Genomic DNA, 16,134 nt, shown 5'->3' with positions numbered 1-16,134 from the left:
CATGATCTTATTGAATGGCGGGGCAGGCTCGAAGGGCTAGATGGCCTACTCCTGCTCCTATTTCTTATGTTCTTATGTTCTTTATTGGGGGTAAACTCAGTGTGTGGGGATGCGGCCTGGGTCGGATTGCTGTTGGTGTAGTCTCGATGGGCCGAATGCCCTTCTTCTGCACCGTGGGGATTGTTTGGTTTTCGGGGCGGCAGTTTCACTTCTCTGAAAGCATTGATCCACCAGTTCCTTATCTAAAAAGCCGACTCCAATGAGTTACTGACCACAATCTTTAAATATCTCACCAGATAACGATGAAAACTCCAACATGGCATTCTTTGCGCCGCAGCTGCAGCATTTATTCCCCATTCCCATAGAACATTGCAGCACAGAAACAGGCCTTTTGGCCTTCCCTGGCTGTGCCGAACCATTTTTCTACCTGGTCCCACTTACCTTACCATTGTTCGCTGGAGCAGAGGAGTGAAGGAGCAGGGAGAGAGAGATAAGAATTTACCTGTTAAAAACCTGTTTAAATTTAAGTTTAAAGCACTTTGTTCCTTGTAGAACTGTTTAAATCATTTAAAAGCATTTTTGCGGGCTTTTTGTATTTACCTCTTTAAGAATTCTGAGGGAGTGGTTAAAAGGGAGTTGTGGGGGAGCAAGCTTTAAATCAGCACGAGGTTTAAAAAGAGGCCTGGTGTAGACAGCGGGCAGCGTCGGAGCGGGCAGCGGAGTGAGGGGGAAGCAGAGTGAGCTATTAGGGCTTAGGAGCAAAGGGCTGGGGAGAAAGAGGGCCAGGTAAGTTAGTGTTGAAATTTTCAATACGACTACAGTGAGTAATGGAGGGGCATGTGATGTGTGGTTTCTGTATGATGTGGGAACTGGTGGACCCCAGGGTCCTTCCCAGCGACCATGTCTGCAGTAAGTGCAGGTTGCTGGAGGAGCTCCAGCTCAAGGTGGATGAGCTGGCCTCTGAGCTACAGACACTGAGGCTCATCAGGGGGAGAGAGGGTGCCATTGTCAATGGGGTGCAAGTGACATCCACCCCCCCCCCCCCCCCCCCCAGACTGGCTAATCCTAAGAGTCAGGAACAAGAGGAGGGTGGGGAGAGGAGGAAGGAGGTTGGGGAGAGGAGGAAGGAGGGTGGGGAGAGGCGGGAGGAGGTTGGGGAGAGGAGGAAGGAGGTTGGGGAGAGGAGGAAGGAGGGTGGGGAGAGGAGGAAGGAGGGTGGGGAGAGGAGGCCTCAGCCTCTCAATCTGCATAACAGGTTTGAGGCTTTTGCTTCCAGTCTGGAAGAGGACGAGGGAGGTGAGGTTGGTGAGCAAACTGCACACGGTACAGTGATGCAGCAGGACATTGGCAAGGAGAAGGTGAAAAGGAACGTAGTAGTGATTGGGGATAGTGGGGTGAAGGGTATTGACACTGTCCTTTGTCACAGTGACAAAGAGCACAGAAGGGTGTGTTGTCTGCCTGGTGCTCGGGTCCGGGATGTCGCATCTGGGCTGCAGAGGAACCTGGAGTGGAAGGGTGAGAATCCGGTCGTTGTGGTTCATGTGGGTGCCAACGATGTAGGCAAAATGCGAACTGAGGATCTGGGGAGGGATGATGAGAAGCTGGGAATGGAATTAAAGAGTAGAACCGACAAGGTGGTCATCTCTGGGCTACTGCCTGAACCGAGTGCAGACGGGCGTAGGGTTGATAGGATTAAGGAAGTGAATGGGTGGCTCAGGGATTGGTGTGGGAGGAATGGGTTTGAATTTATGGGGCACTGGCATCAGTATTGGGGTAGGTGGGACCTGTTTGGGCAGGATGGGGTGGGTCTGAACCGTGCTGGGACCAGAGTGCTGGCCAATAGAGTAAAGAGGACTGTAGACAGGGCTTTAAACTAATTAGGGGGGGGGGGGAGGGTGCGAGGGTAGGTGACGTTACGGGGGCTAAAATTGAGGAGACGGTACAGGTAAGGGTAGAGGCCGAGGATGTCCCAATAATAGAGGGAGTAGGGGGCGTGAGTATGGTTGGTGGCGTTACAGCAAATAGGGTCCAGGTGAAGGCTGGGATGAAAGCGCTTTATCTGAATGCACGAAGCATTCGGAATAAAATGGATGAGCTGGTGGCGCAGATCAGCACAAATGGATATGATCTGGCGGCCATTACAGAGACATGGCTGCAAGGTGACAGGGACTGGGAGCTGAATGTACAGGGCTATCAAGTGTTTAGGAATGATAGGCGGGAGGAAAAAGGGGGGGAGGGTGTAGCTCTGCTGATTAAGGATAGCATCAGGGTGGTAGCAAGGGATGATATTGGAGCCAAGGAGCAGAAAGCGGAATCGTTGTGGGTGGAGATTAGGAACAGCAAAGGGAGGAAGACGCTGGTGGGTGTCGTCTACAGGCCCCCGAATAATGATCTGGAGGTGGGGCGGGCTGTTAACGCGCAAATAAGTGCGGCGTGCAGGAATGGGACGGCCGTAGTTATGGGGGATTTCAATCTACATATTGATTGGTCGACCCATGTTGGACGCGGTGGGCTCGAGGAGGAGTTCTTGGAATGCTGCCGGGGTAGTTTCCTCGAACAGTGTGTGTTGGAGACGACGAGGGAGCGAGCTATCTTGGATCTGGTGCTATGTAATGAGGCGGGTAGAATTAGGGACCTTGCGGTGAAGGATCCTCTTGGGGAGAGTGATCATTGTATGGTGGAGTTTCTGGTGCAGATGGAGGAGGAGAAAGTGGGTTCCCGGACGCGCGTCCTTTGTTCGAACAGAGGGGAGTACGGTAGGATGAGAGAAGAATTGGCGAATGTGGACTGGGGGAGCGCGTTGGAAGGTAGGTCTGCTGAGGAGCAGTGGAGGATCTTTAAGGAGATCTTTCTTGGTGCTCAGCGGAAATTTATTCCGATGGTCAAAAAGGACAGTAGGAGGAGAGGTAATAAGCAGTGGATAACGAAGGAGGTGAAGGAAAGTGTTAAATTAAAAGCGGAGGAATTTAGAGTAGCTAAGAGTAGTGGGCGAGAAGAGGATTGGGAGAGGTTTAAATGTCTACAAAGATTGGCAAAGAAGTTGATAAAGAAGGGTAGGAGAAACTATGAAGCTGGGCTTGCGCTTAATATAAAAAAAGGATAGTAAGAGTTTTTATAAATATATAAAAAGGAAGAGGCTGGCTAGGGTGAACGTTGGTCCCTTAGAGGATGAGAAAGGGGACTTAGTGGTAGGGGATGGGGATATGGCTGAGGTCCTGAATAACTTTTTTGTTTCTGTCTTCACGGAGGAGGACGTGAATAATTTGCCGGGTGTTAGAGATGGAAAGGTGATAGGACTGGAGGGTGTTAATGATGTTACTGTTACTAGAGAGGAGGTGCTCGATAGACTGGAGGGACTGATTGTGGACAAGTCGCCAGGACCGGATGGAATGCATCCGAGGGTTCTGAAAGAAATGGCGGAGGTGATAGTGGATGCCTTGGTGGTTATTTTCCAGACGTCGCTGGATTCCGGGGAAGTGCCGGAAGATTGGAAAGCGGCTAATGTTACGCCGTTGTTTAAGAAGGGTGCCAGGCAAAAGGCAGGGAATTATAGGCCGGTTAGTTTAACGTCTGTTGTAGGTAAAATGTTAGAATCCGTCATCAAGGAGGAAATAGCGAGGCATCTTGAGAGGAATTGCTTGATAGAGCAGACGCAGCACGGTTTCGTTAAGGGGAAGTCGTGTCTGACGAATTTACTGGAGTTCTGTGAGGATGTGTCTAGGGCGGTGGATAGAGGAGAGCCGTGGATGTGGTCTTTCTGGATTTTCAGAAGGCGTTTGACAAGGTACCTCACAGGAGGTTATTGCAGAAGGTCAGGGGACAGGAAGTTGGGGGTAGGGTGTTCGCGTGGATAGAGGATTGGTTGTCAAATAGGAGGCAGAGAGTGGGGGTCAATGGGTGCTATTCGGATTGGCGGATGGTGACTAGTGGAGTGCCTCAGGGGTCGGTGCTGGGGCCTCAGCTATTTACCATTTATATAGATGATCTGGAGGAGGGAACCGAGTGTAGGGTGTCGAAATTTGCTGATGACACCAAGATTGGAGGAAAGGCAAATTGTGCGGAGGGTGTGGAGAGTCTACAGAAGGAGCTAGATAGGCTGGGCGAATGGGCCAGGAACTGGCAAATGGAATTTAATGTTGGCAAGTGCGACGTGGTCCACTTTGGTAGGAATAATGGTAGGATAATAATTATAGACCGGTGAGTCTCACTTCTGTTGTGGGCAAGGTTTTAGAAAAAATTATTAGGGATAGGATTTATAGTTATTTGGAGAGTAATGAATTGATTGGAAATAGTCAGCATGGTTTTGTAGCGGGAAGGTCGTGCCTTACTAACCTTATTGAGTTTTTTGAAAAAGTGACCAAAGAGGTGGATGGGGGTAAAGCAGTTGACGTGGTATATATGGATTTTAGTAAGGCATTTGATAAGGTTCACCATGGTAGGCTTCTGCAGAAAATGCAGATGTTTGGGATTGAGGGTAATCTAGGAAATTGGATCAGGAATTGGCTAGCAGATAGGAGACAGAGGGTGGTGGTTGATGGTAAATATTCGTCATGGAGTTCGGTTACGAGTGGTGTGCCTCAGGGATCTGTTTTGGGGCCACTGCTGTTTGTAATTTTTATTAATGATCTGGATGAGGGTATAGTTGGATGGATTAGTAAATTTGCTGATGACACCAAAGTCGGAGGTGTGGTAGATTGTGAGGAAGGGTGTCATAGTTTGCAGGAAGACTTGGACAGGTTGCAGAGCTGGGCCGAGAGGTGGCGGATGGAGTTTAATGCGGAGAAGTGTGAGGTATAGAAGGATCTAGATAGGCTGGGCGAATGGGCCAGGAAATGGCAAATGGAATTTAATGTTGGCAAGTGTGAGGTGGTCCACTTTGGTAGGAAGAATGGTAGGAAGGACTATTACTTACGTGGCGAAAAACTGCAGCAGGCGACGGTGCAGAGGGACCTCGGGGTCCTTGTGCATGAATCGCAAAAACAACAGCTTGCAGGTGCAGCAGGTGGTCAGGAAGGCGAATGGGATGCTGGCCTTCATAGCGAGGGGGATTGAATATAAAAGTAGGGAGGTCTTGCTGCAGCTGTATAGGGCATTGGTGAGGCCGCAGCTGGAGTACTGTGTGCAGTTTTGGGCGCCGCACCTGCGCAAGGATATTTTGGCCCTGGAGGGAGTGCAGAGGAGGTTTACTAGGCTGATACCGGAGTTGAGGGGATTGAGCTATGAGGAGAGGCTGAATAAACTAGGCTTGTACTCGTTAGAGTTTAGAAGAATGAGGGGAGATCTCATTGAGACGTATAAGATGATGAATGGGATGGATAGGATAGAGGTGGAGAGACTCTTCCCGCTCAAAAAAGACAGTAGGACTAGGGGGCACAGCCTCAAGATAAAGGGGAGGCGGTTTAGAACGGAGTTGAGGAGGAACTTCTTCACTCAAAGGGTGGTGAATCTCTGGAATTCTCTGCCCGTTGAAGTGGTGGAGGCTGCCTCGCTAAATATTTTTAAGAAGCGGGTTGATGGGTTTTTGATAAGAGAAGGGATTAAGGGTTATGGGGAGAGGGCGGGAAAGTGGAACTGAGCCACGACAGATCAGCCATGATCTTATTGAATGGCGGGGCAGGCTCGAAGGGCTAGATGGCCTACTCCTGCTCCTATTTCTTATGTTCTTATGTTCTTATGTAATTCACTTTGGTAGGAATAACAGATGTGTTGAGTATAGGGCTAACGGGAGGATTTTGAATAGTGTGGATGAACAGAGGGATCTAGGTGTATGTGTACATAGATCCCTGAAAGTTGGGAATCAAGTAGATAGGGTTGTTAAGAAGGCATACGGTGTCTTGGCGTTTATTGGTAGGGGGATTGAATTTAGGAGTCGCAGCGTCATGTTGCAACTGTACACAACTCTGGTGCGACCGCACTTGGAGTACTGTGTGCAGTTCTGGTCCCCACATTACAGGAAGGATGTGGAGGCTTTGGAGAGGGTGCAGAGGAGGTTTACCAGGATGTTGCCTGGTATGCAGGGGAGGTCCTATGAGGAGAGACTGAGGGATTTGGGGTTGTTTTCGCTGGAAAGAAGGCGGCTAAGAGGGGATCTTATTGAAACATATAAGATGAGTAGGGGTTTAGATAGGGTGGACAGTGATAGCATTTTTCCTCGGATGGAGAAAGCTAGCACGAGGGGGCATGGCTTTAAATTAAGGGGGGGGCGTAGTTATAGGACGGATGTCAGGGGTAGGTTCTTTACCGAGAGGGTGGTGAGGGATTGGAATGCTCTGCCTGCTGCGGTTGTAAATGCGCCTAGTTTGGGGGCGTTTAAGAGATCCGTGGATAGGTTTATGGACAAAAAGGGATTGGTTTAGGTTAGTGGGTCATTGTTTTTTAACTGGTCGGCGCAACATCGTGGGCCGAAGGGCCTGTTCTGCGCTGTAATGTTCTATGTTCTACGTTCTATGAAGGATTATTACTTACGTGGCGAAAACCTGCAGCAGGCGACGGTGCAGAGGGACCTCGGGGTCCTTGTACATGAGTCGCAAAAACCCAGCCTGCAGGTGCAGCAGGTGGTCAGGAAGGCGAATGGGATGCTGGCCTTCATAGCGAGGGGGATTGAGTGTAAAAGTAGGGAGGTTTTGCTGCGGCTGTACAGGGCATTGGTGAGGCCGCAGCTGGAGTACTGTGTGCAGTTTTGGGCGCCGTACTTAGGCAAGGATATTTTGGCCTTGGAGGGAGTGCAGAGGAGGTTTACTAGGCTGATGCCGGAGTTGAGGGGGTTGAACTATGAGGAGAGGCTGAATAAACTAGGCTTGTACTCGTTAGAGTTTAGAAGAATGAGGGGAGATCTCATTGAGACGTATAAGATGATGAATGGGATGGATAGGATGGTGGTGGAGAGACTCTTCCCGCTCAGAAAGGATAATAGGACTAGGGGGCACAGCCTCAAGATAAAGGGGGGGGGGGCGCGGTTTAGAACGGAGTTGAGGAGGAACTTCTTCACTCAAAGGGTGGTGAATCTCTGGAATTCTCTGCCCGTTGAAGTGGTGGAGGCTACTTCGCTAAATATTTTTAAGACGCGGGTTGATGGGTTTTTGATAAGAGAGGGGATTAAGGGTTATGGGGAGAGGGCGGGAATGTGGAACTGAGCCACGACAGATCAGCCATGATCTTATTGAATGGCGGGGCAGGCTCGAAGGGCTAGATGGCCTACTCCTGCTCCTATTTCTTATGTTCTTATGTTCTTATGTACCTGCACTTGAACCATATCCTTCCGCACCTCTCTCATCCATGTACCTGTCCAAGCTTTTCCTCAATGTTAAAAATGAATCCGCATCCGGGCTCATCCGGGCTCAGAAATGAGCCACCCTTCATCCGGCAGCTCATTCCACACTCCCACCACTCTCTGTGTGAAGAGGCCCCCCCCCCCCCCCCCCAGTATTCCCTTTAACATTTCCCCTTCACCCTTAACCCATGTCCTCTACTTTTTTTACCTCCCCTCGCCTCCGTTGAAAAAGTCTATTTGCATTCACTCTATCCATACCCATCATAATTTTATACACCTCTATCAAATCTCCCCCCATTCTTCTAAGATCCAGTGAATAAAGTCCTAACCTATTCAACCTTTCTCTGTAACTCAGTTTCACAAATCCCGGCAACATCCTTGTAAACCTTCTCTGCACTCTTTCAACCTTATTAATATCCTTCCTGTAATTAGGTGACCACAACTGCACACGATACTCTAAGTTCGGCCTCAGCGATGCCTTATACAACCTCACCATAACATTCCAACTCTTCTTCTCAATACTTTGATTTATAAAGGCCAATGTTCAAAAGCACTCTTTACGACCCTATCTACCTGTGACGTCACTTTTAGGGAATTCTGTATCCGTACGCCCAGATCCTTCTGTTCTACTGCACTCTTCAGTGTCCGATCATTAACCTTGTATGTTCTAGCTTGGTTTGTCCTTCCAAAGTGCAACACCTCGCACTTGTCTGCATTAAACTCCATCTGCCATTTTTCTGCCCATTTTTCTAGCTGACTCAAATCCCTCTGTAAGCTTTGAAAACCTTCCTCACTGTCCACTACTCCTCCAATCTTTATATCGTCAGCAAATTTACTGAACAAATTTACCACATTATCATCCAGATCATTGATGAGCTTTTGGGGTTTGCCCCTTCGTCAGGTGAATGGAGAGTTCTGGCCTCAGACGGAGCATATAACAGCACAGACAGTTTACAGATTACTGATTAGAATGCGAATCTTTACACCTAACCTGCAATTCAAGTCTTAAATATGACGAAAATGTGAGTGGAAAGAGCATTATGCATAGGTTAAAGAGATGTGTATTGTCTCCAGACAGCACAGTAATTGAAGGTTTGCAAACCCAGACAAGTCACAGGGGGTTACAGACAGGGCGACATGAACCCAAGATCCCGGTTGAGACCCTTCCACATGTGTGCGGAACTTGGCTATCAGTCTCTGCTCAGCGATTCTGCGCTGTCGTGTGTCGTGAAGGCCGCCTTGGAGAATGCTTACCCGAAGGTCAGAGGTCAAATGCCCGTGCTATAAGGCAGCAGCAGCTTCCTATCCACCCTGTCCATTCCTTATATACCTCAATCAGGTCTCCTCTCAGTCTTCACTGCTCTAAATAAAACAGTCTGATCCCATCCAGTCTCTCTTCACAGCTCAAATTCTCCATCCCAGACAACGATCTGGTCACTGGTAAATGGACCATGTTCTGCAGTAATATATTCTCTGCAATGATTTCTCGGGAACACGAATCTGCTCCTGATTTTAATCATTTTCGGAATCTACTTTGGAAAAAAATAAAAATTAACACTGGGCTCGTCCGGGATTTGAACCCAGGACCTCTCGCACTTTAATACCGTAACCCTAAGCGAGAATCATACCCCTAGACCAACGAGCCAACCGCCAAAGTCTATCAAATGCAAATATTTTTTCAATATCTCCCACAGATTATTAACCATTTTTTCGTAACAACATTGTAAAATCAGGAATGTTCCCGAACAATGTTCCATTTCACTGTCTGTTCTGGTGAAGATCAGAAGCAGTGATATCAGTTTTCACCACTCGCCAAGTCGACCTGTGGTTGTAACTCGCCAGTCGCGTCGGTAATCTCATTCTGACAGCCGGATTTGATTGGATTTGATTTATTTTTGTCACATGAAATAGTACACAGTGAAAGGTATGGTTTCTTGCAGACAAAGCATACCGCACATAGAGAAGGAAGGGAAAAAGTGCTGGATGTAATACCACCTCATCTTTCCACAAATAAGACCAAAACTGGACACAATATTCCAGTTGTGGCTTCATCCACACGATTGAAACAATATTTCTCTACTTTCTTACTCCAGTTCTTTTGCAATATATGCTGACATTCAAATTCCCTTTTAAATTATACATTTTACCCGCATAGTGACTTTCTGTGATTCTGGACAGAGACAGCCAGATCCCTCTGCCCAGACAGATTTTGAAACTGCTTTCCAGAAGGATAATAATTTGCCTTTCGCATTTATCCACATTGAACTCCATCTGCCAAAAGCTATCCAATTCTCCGAGTATATCTAGATCCATCTGGAATATTTTTACATCCTCTTCACCGCCTGCTTTCCCACAAATTGTGTATTATTCACAAATTTTGTCGTGTTCCACTCTGTCCCTGCTTGCAGATCATTGATATAGATTGGAAAGAGTTGAGATCCGAGGACTGGCCCCTGTGGCACCCCGCTTGTTACAGTTCGCCAGCCTAAGAAGAATCCATTTTTCCCCATTTATCCCGACCCTCTGCTCCCTGTCAGTCAGCCAATCCTCAATCCAATCCAGTTCTCTCCTCTGACTCCCAGACACCAGAACATTTCATGGGAAAACTCTAACTGCTGTTACCTACAAAAAAAAACTACGGTCCAGTTCCTACATTCCTGACTCAGTAACACCTCCAGAAACAGCTCCAAAAAGAATGAACTGAAATGATACAGTTTAATGGGGAAAATCAGGTCTGTATAGCAGCGACACGGCATGTGCTTGTGGGGTAACGATAGCGGGACTTACTCCCATATTATGAAAGTTTCGTGCTCAAATCACGTCAAGCTTCTGGAGCCTTTGTGCAGTTGGTTCCTGGATTTTATTTCTGGATAATATTCCCGAAATAATCAATTTCAAAAGCATGATTTAAATATTTTAGGAATATTCCATGTTTACAGCCTCAGTTTATATTTCTTTCCACATTTTTATATCGGAGCGATGTTTCCGGGATGTGATGTGTCCATTGCTTATAAAATCAAAGCAAACCCTACAGTCCCAGATGAATCTCGGTATCATCAAAGAGGAGAACTGACTGGCGGTGATTTAAAGGAGGATTCACACCTCAGGCCAGGAGCAAGGCTGAGAACGCGGCCTTCATAAATAACCTCGATATTACATAGAAACATAGAAGATAGGAGCGGGAGGCGGCCATTTGGCCCTTCGATCCTCCTCTGCTATTCATCACGATCATGGCTGATCATCCAATCAACAGTCTAATCCTGCTTTCTCCCCATATCCTTCGACCCCATTCGTCACAAGTGCGAAATCTAACCGCTTCTTGAATACATTCAATGTTTTGGCATCAGCTACTTCCTGTGCGAATGAACTCCTCAGGCTCTTTGGGTGAAGAAAAGTCTCCTCATCTCCGTCCTAAGACGGGAATGAAACCCGTGCTGAATAAGATGCTCGACCAACTGAGAGAAACCTGCCGCCCAAGGTGACACAAATCAACAAGAGGGTACAAATTTACTGCCAACGAAACCAGGATAACCCCTGGGGCGGCAGCCAAGTGCCCCACTTGGATGTGAATGCGAATATCATAGCAAAGGGTGGCTTTGATCCATCATCTTCTGGGTTATGGGCCCAGCACGCTTCTGCTGCGCCACTCTGCTCTGCACACACTTGCTTTCTGCCTTTTATCAAGAACACAAGGGTAGGGAAACTCGGCCGTTGTCAGAACTGTCTCTGAGTTTGGAATTCTGTCTGTATTTGTCCAGCTTTGGGGCTGTAGGATGGGACTCAGGTCCAGCACTCTGGCTGCGGTTGAAAAATTCATAGAGACACGTTTTAAATATAATGAGGATGAAGATGGAATTCAAATCGATTTCCGCAGGGCGGGTGTTCGTTGAGTGAGTGGATCAGAATGGCCGGAAAGTTTAAGACGCTGTTTTCAGGCATCACATTTCTCTGAAATCCCAATCCTGACGGTGATTTTTCCGTATCGAGGCACCATCCAATCCCGCGAAATCTTTCAGCTGGAAGCACAAGGGCAGCAGATGCAGAGAAACAAGGACCACCTGCAAGTTCCACTCCGAGAGACACACACCATCCTGACTTGGAAATATATCGCCGTTTCTGTGGCTGTCTCACAATCCTGGAACACCCTCCCTAACAGCACAGTGTGTGTACATACACCATATGGACTGCAGTGGCTCAAGAAAGAACTTACCACCAAATTAATACTAGATAAGGAATGCTGGCCCAGTCCGCGACAGCAACATCCCGTGAAAATAACATTTTGAAAAATCATCTGTGTCGGAGTCGGGGAACATCTGACTTCAGATTAGAAAACTATGTATGTCAATTAAATCCTGAAGGCGGAAACTTTATACCAGATGTGTGTCTGACATCATCTGTGGAGAGAGACCAGCTGAGATTGTCCAGCATGTTCAGACTTCAAGACCCCGCCTTTCCTCCAAAATGAAAAAGAACATGCGGTTTGATATGAACGGCAAACGCACCTTTCTGTCTCCACCTGAATTGTGCTTTTTCTTCATGCATCCATCTCATTCTCTTTCCTGCTAATCCAAAAGTCTTACTGAGTTAGTTAAAGCCGCTGTTTGCTGCATTAAATGGTTCTCCGTATTGGGGAAAATAACTGATCTCATCAGAACTAAATTGTCGTTCCGGAAGTGTAAGTGGCAAGTGTACAATGCGTTTCGCCGGGTGCAGTGGCAAATCCTCGTTAGTATAGTGGTTAGTATCCCCGCCTGTCACGCGGGAGACCGGGGTTCAATTCCCCGACGGGGAGATTATCGCTCTTTTATGTTGTTCTCTAACTTTGAAAACAGAAACAAAGGCTGTCAAGAAATGAAACTTTCAAAAATGCAAATCTTTACATTTGTACCGACACTTTTCGTGACCTGAGATCAACGTTCGTTCAATTCATCAGCATTTTGGCTCACCTTTGGTCTGGCGATTCCATGTAGTCAACATGTCGAATATTTCCCTGATATTAGCACAATGTCAATAAATGCAGTGATCTCATATTTTTGAGTTCTATTTTTGGATGATCCACTGATTCCCAGATTCCCGAAAATACAAAGGAAACCTCCAAAGTGTTTCAATATTGGAAATTCCTTTGAGTCTGTGAGTTGTGAAGATTCATGCAGCGTGAGGAATGGAATATTAATGCATGATTGTAGGAGCAGGAAGGTTCAGTTCGAGCTGGACAATATTTTGGTGAGGCCACCGCTGGAGGACAGTGTGCAGTTCTGGTCAAATCACTACAGTAAGGATTTGAATGCACTGGAGAGGGTGCAGTGTCCATTTCCCAGGGACCAGATCGTTGCCTGGGGTGGAGAATTTGAGCTATGAAGAGAGTCCATGTAGACAACATCCACTGTCCTATTCTCATCAACCATCTTCGTCACTTCCTTCAAACACTCGATCATGTTCGTGAGACACGATCTCCCCTTTACAAAACCATGTTCTTTCTTACTAATATGTCCACTCATGTCCAAGTGGGAAAATATCCTGTCTCGAAGAATCCTCCCCAATCATTCCCCGACCATTGATGTAGGGCTCACCGGCCTGTAATTACCTGGATTGATGGTGTTATCCTTCTTAAACAAAGGAACAACATAGGCGATTCTCCGATCATCTGGGACCTCCTCTGCAGCCAGTCAGAATACAAAGATTTCTCTCAAGGCTCCAACAATTTCCACCCTTGTCTCTCTCAGTATTTGGGGTATATCCCATCAGACCTATCTTGTCGACCTTAATATTTCTCAAGGGCACCAATACCTTCTCCGTTTTGATCTCAACATGACTCAAACCACCTGCACATCCTTCCCCAGACTCACCATCATACACGTCATTTTCGGTCAACATGACGCAAAGTGCTCATTTAATACTTCGCCCATTTACTCTAGCCCCACGCATAGATTCTCTCCCTCGCCCTTGAGTGGGCCAACCCTCTCCCTGGCTACCCTCTTGCTCGTTATGTATGTATAAACAGCCTTGGGATTTTCCTTAATCCTGCTGGCCAGTGTTTTTTTGTGACCACTTAGTCAATTGTTTCATTATATTTTTCATCTTCCTCATCAGATTAAGGAGCGGCGCTCCAAAAGCTCGTCTTACCAAATAAATCTGTTGGACTTTAACCTGGTGTCCTGCTGCTACTTAATGTGCCCACCCCAGTCCAACGTCAGCAACTCCGCGTCTGTCTGTGAGAGAATGGAATTAATACTGTATCTGTCATCCATGATCTGCATACAGATTTGCTCCTCTATCTCTTTCTCACCACACTTCCCTTTTTCCTTCTCTATCACTTCTGTTCACATTGTATTGAATAGTAATTGCCTGGTGTTCTATGTGACTGATGGAGTCACTCTGTCCGTGGTACTGTTGGGGACTCAGTGTGTATTTGCCAGTTAGTGGGGGCCGAGAGTGACTGCGGGGTTCATTCCCTCCCTGCGATGCTCTGCCATTTTGGGATTAATGTTGTAACTGTCCTTCTCGGTCACTATATGAGGGGACTGGGTTTACTTTTACCTGTCAGTCTCTGCAACCGCCTGTGGGATTCATCCTCTAATTGTCAGTCTCTGGCTGAGTAAATCAATGTGTACTCTTTAAATATCAGAGAAGAGAGAAAATTACAGCACAGGAGCAGCCCTTCAGCCCTCTGAGCCTCCGCCGACCATGCTGCCCATGTGAACGAAAACCGTCTGACGAATTTATTGGAGTTCTATGAGGATGTGTCTAGGGCGGTGGATAGAGGAGAGCCGGTGGATGTGCTCTTTCTTGATTTTCAGAAGGCGTTTGACAAGGTACCTCATAAGAGCTTGTTGCAGAAGGTCAGGGGACATGGAGTTGAGGGTAGGGTGTTAGCGTGGAGAGAGGATTGGTTGTCAAATAGGAGGCAGAGAGTGGGGGTCAATGGGTGCTATTCGGATTGGCGGTTGGTGACTCGTGGAGTGCCCCAGGGATCGGTGCTGGGGCCTCAGCTACTTACCATTTATTTAGATGATCTGGAGGAGGGAACCGAGTGTAGGGTGTCGAAATTTGCTGATGACACCAAGATTGGTGGAACGGCAAATTCTGCGGAGGGTGTGGAGAGTCTGCAGAAGGATCTAGATAGGCTGGGCGAATGGGCCAGGGACTGGCAATTGGAGTTTAATGTTGGCAAATGCGAGGTGGTCCACTTTGGTAGGAATAATGGTAGGAAGGATTATTACTTACGTGGCGAAAAACTGCAGCAGGCGACGGTGCAGAGGGACCTCGGGGTCCTTGTGCATGAGTCGCAAAAACCCAGCTTGCAGGTGCAGCAGGTGGTCAGGAAGGCGAATGGGATGCTGGCCTTCATAGCGAGGGGCATTGAATATAAAAGTAGGGAGGTCTTGCTGCGGTTGTATAGGGCATTGGTGAGGCCGCAGCTGGATTACTGTGTGCAGTTTTGGGCGCCGTACTTACGCAAGGATATTTTGGCCTTGGAGGGAGTGCAGAGGAGGTTTACTAGGCTGATTCCGGAGTTGAGGGGGTTGAGCTATGAGGAGAGGCTGAATAAAGTAGGCTTGTACTCGTTAGAGTTTAGAAGAATGAGGGGAGATCTCATTGAGACGTATAAGATGATGAATGGGATGAATAGGATAGAGGTGGAGAGACTCTTCCCGCTCAGAAAGGACAGTAGGACTAGGGGGCACAGCCTCAAGATAAAGTGGGGGGGGGGACGGTTTAGAACGGAGTTGAGGAGGAACTTCTTCACTCAAAGGGTGGTGAATCTCTGGAATTCTCTGCCCGTTGAAGTGGTGGAGGCTGCCTCGCTAAATATATTTAAGACGCGGGTTGATGGGTTTTTGATAAGACAGGGGATTAAGGGTTATGGGGAGAGGGCGGGAAAGTGGAACTGAGCCACGACAGATCAGCCATGATCTTATTGAATGGCGGGGCAGGCTCGAAGGGCTAGATGGCCTACTCCTGCTCCTATTTCTTATGTTCTTATGTTATGTTCTATTTCAGTCTGTGGCACTGAGCCTGCTTTCTGCTCAATGGGCCGAGTGTTGGCAAGTGGAATTAGTTGGGCAGGCCAGGGCATTTCATGCATCACTGTAGATTCGATGGCCCAAAGGGCCTCTTCTACATTATCCTATTCTGTGATACATGGCCTTACAACCCAAGCTTGGAAAATGATGTATTCATACACAATGTATTTTGGGTGGGTGTCAGTATAAACTGCAGAAATTTGGGTCATGTCTTAAAACTCACAGTTTGTTTTCCCCGCATAGAATTGTTGATATTTCAAACACTTTGTCTGAATTTGTTGTGAATGCTGAAAATGTAGTGACTTTTAGAGCACTTCATCGAATCATAGAAACCCTGCAGTGCATGAAGAGGCCATGTGGCCCATCGAGTCCGCACTGACCACAATTGCACCCAAGCCGTACCCCTATATCCCGACGTATTTGCCTCTCATCCCGCGACATCTCAGGACATTCAGAGACAATTTCAGCATGGACGACCGTGCCGTCCAATTTGAGGGAAAAGGAAAACTGGCCCGTACGGGGATCGAACCCGCGCCCTTGGCGTTATTAGCACCACGCTCTAACCAACTGAGCTAACCGGCCACATGCGCACTGCCGTCCACGGACGGTTATCGGGGCAGCAGGGTAGCATAATGGTCAGCACTGCTGCTGCCCAGCTTCAGGGACCTGGCTTCAATTAGAGGAGTTTGCACATTCTCCACGTGTCTGCGTGGGTTTCGTCCGGATTCTCCGGTTTCCTCCAACAGTCCAAAGATGTGTGGGTTAGGTTGATTGGCTGTGCTAAAATTTCCCCTTAGTGCCCTGAGATGCGAAGGTTCGAGGGATTAGCGGGTAAAAATG

At 47.7% G+C, this 16,134-nt stretch overlaps 3 non-coding genes across 3 annotated transcripts; 1 reads left to right on the top strand and 2 right to left on the bottom strand.

Annotated features, from left to right (window-relative positions):
* Positions 1 to 8,829: 8,829 nt before the first annotated feature.
* trnap-agg (transfer RNA proline (anticodon AGG)) lies at positions 8,830 to 8,915 on the bottom strand. Its single transcript is given in 2 exon segments — positions 8,830 to 8,865; positions 8,880 to 8,915. It is a non-coding gene; the product is annotated as a tRNA-Pro (tRNA).
* Positions 8,916 to 11,990: 3,075 nt separating this feature from the next.
* Positions 11,991 to 12,062, top strand: trnad-guc (transfer RNA aspartic acid (anticodon GUC)). The gene has a single exon. It is a non-coding gene; the product is annotated as a tRNA-Asp (tRNA).
* Positions 12,063 to 15,802: 3,740 nt separating this feature from the next.
* trnai-aau (transfer RNA isoleucine (anticodon AAU)) lies at positions 15,803 to 15,876 on the bottom strand. Its single transcript has one exon. It is a non-coding gene; the product is annotated as a tRNA-Ile (tRNA).
* Positions 15,877 to 16,134: the final 258 nt, after the last annotated feature.

Source organism: Carcharhinus amblyrhynchos, unplaced genomic scaffold (genome assembly GCF_965287045.1).
Source record: "Carcharhinus amblyrhynchos unplaced genomic scaffold, sCarAmb.v2.hapA scaffold_42, whole genome shotgun sequence".
NCBI classification, from domain to species: domain Eukaryota; kingdom Metazoa; phylum Chordata; class Chondrichthyes; order Carcharhiniformes; family Carcharhinidae; genus Carcharhinus; species Carcharhinus amblyrhynchos.
This window is presented reverse-complemented; position numbering and strand designations above follow the sequence as displayed.